The sequence below is a fragment of the Eulemur rufifrons genome, chromosome 7 (assembly GCF_041146395.1).
Source record: "Eulemur rufifrons isolate Redbay chromosome 7, OSU_ERuf_1, whole genome shotgun sequence".
NCBI lineage: Eukaryota > Metazoa > Chordata > Mammalia > Primates > Lemuridae > Eulemur > Eulemur rufifrons.
In genome coordinates this window covers 106,040,894-106,049,872 of record NC_090989.1, presented here as the reverse complement: position 1 = coordinate 106,049,872, position 8,979 = coordinate 106,040,894, and the positions used below count along the sequence as shown (strand labels likewise).

Here is an 8,979-nt window from a genome sequence, read left to right as displayed (position 1 = left end):
AGTTACAGCTGAAAGGCAAATTGCCTGCACCAGGACAGCTGTGACCAAGATTGTCCGTGCAGACAGGATATGTTCTCAGGAGAAAGACAACTTCATGGTGGCTCTCAAAATCTGAAAATAGGTGAGCAATCTGACGTAGAAGTATATACTTGAACTTAAATTTAGAGCAATGAAGTGACAAGGAACCAAAAATTTAGCCAAAAGTGTCCAAAGTCCATTGAGTCTGGCACACAGTATATTGTCTAGAAGAGATTATAAGCATCTTAACTAAAGTCATATAGTGAGAGAGTGGCAAAGGTAATCAGAAAACCTAGACCTCTGAGGTCCCATAATGTAACATGAATTCAGGTTTAGGATGAAAGTGCAAAGAGTTATGTGGAACCAGAAGCCTGCAGCAGAGGTTGAGCGAATGGAACCTTAATAATTCACATCTAACAGTCAAAATCTGAACACTGCCGAGGGGCCTTCACTAACAGGAGGAAACCCAATGTTACTTTGCTTTGCCACCAGGTCCCTTCCTCTCTCAGGTGCAACCAATTCCCAGGTGTGGGGTTGTGTGGGCTCTGAAGATAAATGTCAGTAGTAACATCTGGGGTGTTGAGAGCCAGAACAGAGAGAAGGGCTGATTTCTACAACCTTGTGTTTGGTAAGGCTAAGTACTTCCCGGAGAGCTCGATACCACAGATGGTGGTAGGAAACTGAAACCACACAGGAATACCAAAACCGAAAATGATTATTGTTAAGATGTGCATCAAAAATTCCTTAAACTCACAAAAATCAAAGCTACTCATCAGATGGCACTAAAACACTGGGAAACATTGCAATGGTTAAGATCAAGGGCTCTGGAATCGGAACACCTGGATTCGTGCCTCAACTTTTCAGCTCTTTGACCGTGGCAAGTCTTGTAAGTCAGCGTCCACTTTAATAGACTAGAAACAAGAATATCTATGTTGCAGATTGTTGAGTGGTTTCCAGACTTTGCTGCAGATTGGAATTATCTGGGATATTTTTTTTTAAATGTAGTGATACTTGCTTCCTACTCACAGACATTCTGATTTAATATGGAGGAAACTACTGGGTTAATGCATATAAAGTGCTTGGAAAGATGCCTGGCATACAGCAAGTAATTGATACATGTTAACTATGATTTCTATTTTATTTTCTCCATTTTGAAAAAGCACATAATCTTTAACTTTTCATACTAGTTCTTGGATTACACATCCCTTTCAAAGTAGGCCCGAACACACTATCTCCATCCATTCGTGTTATCTGTAGTTCTTTCTTTCCTGTTCAGCAGTGAAACTATCTTCCCATAATTCATGACCAGAACAGGTCTTGCTGTTGCTTCATTGGTGATGAGAATTTCAGTAATAGAATCAAGTACTTTTTTACTGTCTGAAAATTTTGATTTCTTTTTATAGTTCCTATTCCAGCTTGTTATGATCACAGACCACACCAAACCACGTCAGGTTAGCAGTATCCATTTAGAAATATCTAAGCTTAGATCCTTTTGTAGTTCCTAAGTGTCATGACTGGGTTTTCATGTGCATGTGTGAGCTGTGTCTCCCTCAAACCTTGTTACAACATTGGCACATTACTTGTCTATCATGGAGAAAAAAAAGAAATATCTAAGCTTAACTATTTGAATTTTTGTTTAAATATTTAAACTGTGTTCAAAATCAAATAATAGAATGCATGTATTAATTATCATGAAAATTGTGCCATTAAATAATACTTAAAATATTTTTATTATATTCAATGAAATAATGTTCTAATAATATTTGAGTGACACTAATATATTTTCATATCATACTTTGGTATAAGGTTTATTTTAGATGCATAAATTAGCACTGCCAACTCAACATACATATATTAAGAATCTAGCTATGTGCCATACACCATGCTAGGCTCTGAGATACAAGGATGAATGGCAACAACCTCACAGTGTAATAAGTAAAACAAGATACACAGACTATGTAATTTCATCTGAATAGACACTTATGTGGTATTCCCACCTCCCTCCCTAGTCCCAACCTCTTTAATGGTGTTACAAAGTAATTCAGAATAAGAATAAGTGAAAACTACCCTTTCTTCTGGAATACAATGACGTGACTACCCTACTTATTGTCTAACTCATTTTATCCTTAAAAAGTAATTCAAATATTGAAAAAGTATTTATGAATAGATGTTTTGATTGCAGCATTTTTTATAATAGCAAAAACCAGGAATAGTCTATGTTTCAAGTTAGGAAATGATTTAATAAATTATTATATGGTGTTATATATTTAAGAAGCACTTTTTCAAAAATGATTTAATATCATGGGAAAATAATTTTAGTGGCAAGATTATAGGAGACTTTAATTTTCTGTGTTTTCAGAAATTTCTAATTTTTTGGTAAATATTGCTTTTCATTTAAATCCCTTCATATCTTATTTCTTTTTATTTTTTAATTTGAATTACATTTTTCCATAGACCATTTCCCCATTTAGGTGATTCAGTTTGTCAAATTCAGATTATTAGAATGTTTTATAAAATATGTACTTTATCACTGTTAGTTGAAATATTATAGAGAATATCTTGCCAAATCAGTAAAATATGTATGTTCTTTTAGGGAAAAATAGCAAAAGGATATTAATAAAGCCCCTTTTAATCTTAATCTTTGATCTTAATTCTGTAAAATTGTAATAGTTTCCATGAAACCATCCCTCAGTTTACATTTTCTTTATAGCAAAAATTTCTATTTTAAATTAATCAATTAAATGATTTATTTATTTAGATGATTATCTCCTTAACCTCCCAAACCTCCAAAAAATACTCTGAGTCATCAGAATTGGTTAATAGCTATTAATTATAATTTTATCCAAAAAAGACAACTGTGTGCAAAATACCTCAGGAAGAATTGCAAACTACTAACCAGGGAGATGAGAGCAAGGTGCTCTTCAAGAAGATGACATTTGAACAGAGATCTCAAAGAAGTAAAGGTGGCATAACATTACTTTGTTGGCATACTCTTTCCAGACATCTTTGCTGTTGAATGCTGATTCACCCTTCCTGCCAAATTAAATGCCGCTGCATCCAGAAGGATTCTTCTTTTCCCTCCAGACACCTTGAAGCAGACATTATTTCTTGCTCTGTTTTCTCATAGTGTAATGCTTTTACCTCTATTCCAGTGTGCATTTTGTTTTGTCTGATATTACAGGTTTGTTGTTTATAATTTGGAATCTCTCCAAAGACAGGTACTTTCCTGCCAGGAGGAACTAGTCTTATTCATCTCTGTGTGGCACTCAGTGCCTAGCACCAACTTTTATATTTAGTAGGCGCTGGTTGATTGTTTGTTTACTTGAATTTTAATTAAATCTGTCTCCTAGTCTTGATTGAAAATGCAGATTAGAAACATTCTATCGAACTGTACATTCCAGGCTGTGAAAACAATGCAACCAGGGAGTATCCTAGAAGGGCTGATAGGATTACAGTGCCTTCCGTTCTTTGAAAAATAGTCTGCAGAAATGAGCTGATATTTCCCAGCCCACACCGCACCCAACCCCCCTTAACCGTACAAATAGAGTAATTTAGAATGTGTTTAAGTAAAACGTCTCTCTTTTCTTGAATACAAAAATGTGATTACCTAACTCATTGTGTAGGGAGAGAAGAATGTGGGAAGGAATAGGCTGGTAAGTGTGGTATACATTGTGAACATTTTCTCATAAAGAATCTGTGGTGAAAAAGAGAACATACCTGTACAATCTTTCTACATCCTTTAAAATATTTCTAAGTCTCAACTTCAGAGTCTGTTGCCGTGCATCCAAATGCCTTTCCTTACCATCTGCTGAACTGTTTTTATTTATGTTTTTATTTCTTTTCCCTGGCACCTAGAGCCTCTATTAATTAACATCAACAGCAGAGCATAGGAGGAACATAAGCCATTTACTTGTGAACAAATTATAAGAATTGCAGTGGACATGATTTGTACAGAATATATACCTACAGCTTGGCTTGAATGATTTTTAACATACCTATCTTGCTTTAATTAGTTAGGTTTTTTCCCCCCTCCCTGTTCTCTTTATATTATCTCACAAGGCTCTCAGCTCCGATCACTATTTTAGGCTGTCTTGGCTCTCACAAGAACACTTGTTATGAAAAAGTGTATTGAACAATTACTTCATTTGATAGATTACCTTCATTTGAAGATTTAAAGGGGTCTGGGAAGACACTCTATTTCCCTGCAAATAATCTTCCCACTTGTTCACTGCCAAAACCTCTGATTAAGAAATGAATTTTTAAATTCTATAGTTAATGAGATTTAAATACTTTAAAGAGACTTTGCAGAACAATAACTTAAATCCTTATTAGTTTACTTCCTTCTTTTTTCCCATCATTCCTCTCTTCTACCTTTCCTTCATCCTTTTTTTTTTCTTTTCCTTCTGTAAGAATTTATAGAATGCAAATCTGTCAGGAACTGTGATAGACATTGAAGACAATATGATTAATCCAAGTAAGTCTCTATACTCAAAGAACCAAAGAATAGTGGGCAAAATATATGTGTCAATAACTAGTTAAAATACAAACTGTATTTTATTTTAGTATAATCGATATACTGAAAGAGCATGCAGAGTGTTATGGAAAAGGAGAGAGAAAGGTCATTTATTCTTAAGGAGCAATGGAGGAAAAGGAGCCCAGAAGAAGGATCTATGGTTGCTGGAGCACAAACTTCCCCAACTTCACAGTTTTTCCTCTCATTTTCAGTGTAATGCAACTTTTAAAAAACATTATCATATTCATAAGGATAAGGAGAATACTGCTGTATGCATTCTATAATTGTATAATACCCAAATCTTAAATTAGTTAAATCTAAATGTGATAATTACCTGCATTTTGGTGCCACAAATTCTGATGATACTGTTTCTTTAACGTGAATTGATTGGATGTGTTGGCACAATGTGGCTATATCTTTTAAAATTCTTTCATTTGCTAATATCAAGAGCCTATTTGCCACATGCATGTGTATATGGTTAAAATATTTGAAATATATATAAGGGAAATTATTAAAATACTTGCCTCATTGAGTTTTTTCAAAACTCCAGAACATAAGACCAATTTATTAGTATATTTATTAGTCTTATTTCAACTATGAATAGATAAAGATGAAGGTACATGGGTTCCCAATGGGCCTAATAATTATCATTATCCTTAGCTATACATGCAGATGCCTATAAGGTGAAGTTATTGCTTTTTCAGAACCTCAGATTTGAGAAACAGGCAGCCTGAAAATCATCTTAATAAACTTAACTGTGTTAAAATTAAGTAAATTCGGTTGAACAAAAGACAACATTAAGAAACTGAAAAGACAAGCCACAGAGTAGAAAAGGTATTTGCAGCACAACAACAAAGGACAAATAAACAGAATTTATGAAAAATTTCTGGAAATTTGTTTAAAAACAGCCTGACAACCCATTAGGAAGATGGCCAAGGGACTTGCATATGTACCTTATAAAAGAGGATATTCAATGCAAGTTAAAAACAAAATGAGATACTACTACTTACTCCACTCCAATTGCTAAGTGAAAAAGTCTAAGTATATCAGGCATTGGCAAAGAAGTGAAGTAAATGAAACACTACATACTGCTAGATAGAGCACAAATTGGTACAACCACTTTATAAAATGGTTTTTGTTACTTACTGAAGTTGAACACCCACATAACCTATAAGCCAGCAAATCCACTCTTAGGTTTATATGCAACAGAAATGCCTGTGTATACACCAAAAGACTTGCACTGGAATGCTCTTACGAAAGCATTAGAATTAGAAACAGCTCCAAATCAGAAACAACCCCAAAGTCCGTCAACAATAGACTGGACCAAAAAAGGGTGATATTCCATTTACAAAATGAAATAATACCAATCAGGGAAGGTGAACAAATCACAGCAACATGCAACAACATGGATGAAACTCACAGAATGTTGACTGAATAAAGCTAAACACGAAAAGAAAACATGCACTCTTGCCCCATTTATAGAAAATTAAAATCACAGCAAAGTTAAACTATAGTATTTAGAAATGGGGTTTAAAATGGAAAGAGCAAGAATGTGGATTGCAATAGAAAAGGGGCAACGAGAGCTTTCATAGCATATTGGCAATGTTCTATTTCTTTATGTGCGTGGGAGTTACATGAGTGCTCATTTTTCTGTGACACATTAAGCTACATATTTGTATTTTATATACTTTTCCTGTGTAGTTGTTATATTTTACAATATAAATATGCAAAAACAAAAACCATAAAGGGACAATATAAATTCTTAATTTTCACAAAAGGAAAACTTGTAAGGTAAATTCAGAAGAAAATATTAACACCTCCTGACATGGAAGACTCATGCTAGGAAGGTAGGAGTTAATTTTTACAGATAACAGTTGAAAATATACAGACATTTTTTCTGAAAAGTAAACAAAAATAATTTTCTTAAGTCAGAATATTTTCTTACAGAAAAGTTTCAGTAAATGAAAAATTAAGTGTAGAAAGAAATATTTTGCATCAGATTATACTTAAAATTTGCACATATTTCCTTGATGCAAAGGTCTACAAAAAAATTATATATAAACAAGTGGAAGAAAGTGTATTCTTCAGTTTGACTATTCCCCAAATACCTAATTAGTATCACAAGTAAGGCAGCAGAAAGGAAACTTAGGCTAATGGGCAGAATAATATAAACCACAGCAACAAACACCATTTGTCAAAACTGTGTTCTCCATGTCCAAATTGAGGCTTCAAAATGATTTAAATTGTTTCTGATTCAGTAACCATGCTATTTATGAAACATGAGATGAAAATTAAATCCTTCATATGCATAAATATGTATCAATATTTTGCTTTTAAAAATATCAAATGCACTTGTTTGGATCACGCCAAGGGTTACTTATATAAGAATTTATGATTCAGAGACATAAATCTATGGCCATGTTTATCTCTAAAAATTTGTTTGCCAAAATTATATTCTCAGTGAAACAAATGTCCAAGATTGTTTACATTCAGATTTTCTTGATATATTGGTTCTTTGTTTGGGTTTCAATTTTGAGGTAGTTTCTTATTATCTTATTTCTGTGAATTTTTTTCTCTTTTTAGCTAACTACAGGAACTATGGGCAACGTGCATTTCCAGCAGATGTCAGTGTTGGCGTTTCATGCAATTTAGGAAGTTCTCCAAACTTGAGGCCTTACCTTAAGATGACTGTGCAGATCCTCAATGCTTATCAAGGGTGGAAAAGCATTCTGGGGAATTCTGTTCTTTCGAGAGACAGTTGCTTCAAAAGTATATTGTTTTAGGTTAGGAAACAGATATGGCTTTGACAGTGTTCTTCTCTGTCTTTGAAATTTAATGTGTTCTGGTTACATATTAATTACCTGCATTTATTCTTCCTCTTGCTTTAAAAAGTATGTGAACTACCTATTCCTCTCTCTGAATGTTTTTCCTGAATAATTTTTTTTGGCTTGAAGAATTTCAATGTGTTTATGTAAGAAAAATATATTAACACCAGGTATCAAAGAAATAGAATAGGCTAGCTGCTATAAAAAATAAAAAGACTGGTAATTATAGAGTTAACTTCTATCACAAGGTATAAACAAGGTACTAAGAATGCACAGATAAAATGCATGTAAAGCACATAGTACAGGGTGTAGCACATAGTAAGTACTCAAAATGTTGGCTTTTATTAGTAGCTAAAATTTGATAATGAGTTGAGGTACTCGGATTTTTATTGGGAAAATAAGTGAACCAATCTTTTTTTTTCACCAGTAGCTCCCCAATGTTTGATATTTGTACAGAAACTTCTCTATCCCTTAGGAAAGGGAACATGTCAAGGAAGGCATTTCAAACAGTTTTCTGTCCCGTGTGTCTTGCTGTTTGGTTTTGGATCATGTTCATATGTTCTCAGTGAAGAACCAACTCAGGTTCAAGGGCACATGAAAAGGAAGACAGGCTTGAAAAGCAAACTCTGAGAAATATCTTCAACTTAACAACAGGTAGGGTAGCTTCTTATTATCTTGTTTCTGTGCACCATTTTTTTTTTCCTTTTTCACCAACTGCAGGAACTGTGGGCAATGTGCAATTCCAACAACAATATGCATGTTTCCAACAGCAGCGCTCAAGCAGACACAATCAGGGTTATTGCAGATTTTGTCAACATGAGCCTAGAAGCCAACATCCTACTTGAAAAGGCTGATCACCCAGCAGTCCTACTTTCCCCTCTTGTCTTGTGAAGGATAGTGACTCCTTTCTTAAGTCAGAACTAAGAATAAAATGCATTGCTTGGTGGAAAGAATGGGAATCATATCCTTCGCTCTCAAGTTTACTTGCTGGGAAGTCTCCATTATTGTTAAGCAGATGAATGAGAGGGCTTGTTAAAGTTGGGTTGACTGCATAGTTCATGTTAATATTTATTTCACTAAAGTGATGTAATTCAGAAAAATAAATGACATAAAAGATGAAAAATAAGACTTAAAGAAGAAAATAAAATTACAGTGATTGAGCAGCTATATCTATGTTGATTTTCCAGGCAACCAAAGTGAAAAAATTGATTGAGTTCAGTTATTCACACAAAAAGAGAAATATATCACTCTCTCAAAGAAAGTCAGGTTTAGGCAAGAAAAAAAAGTTTTGTCACATGAGATATTGTATCAGGATGTAATTAAGTGTATTCTTATCTGCCATTTCACAATACTTTAGTTTATTTAATGTACATTTGGATATGTAAGGAGCACCACAAAGTTTTAAATACAACTGTAAATTCTTCTTTTCTTAGATTTGAATTTCTATTATTCATAATGACAGCAATCTACCCTCTTTACTTTTTCTCTTTTTGACTATGTACCATCTCTTAGCAATATGAATTTGAATGAGTTACTATCTATGCACGTCACATGTTCCCTTACGTGCAAAATGGGGGCTAATATAAGCCGACTTTGTGGTTGGAATTTTAGTAATTTTCCAAA

General features: G+C 33.8%; 1 non-coding gene across 1 annotated transcript; it reads left to right on the top strand.

Annotated features, from left to right (window-relative positions):
• The first annotated feature begins 1,504 nt into the window (after positions 1 to 1,504).
• On the top strand, positions 1,505 to 1,608 carry LOC138388618 (small nucleolar RNA U13). The gene has a single exon (XR_011234154.1). It is a non-coding gene; the product is annotated as a small nucleolar RNA U13 (small nucleolar RNA).
• Positions 1,609 to 8,979: the final 7,371 nt, after the last annotated feature.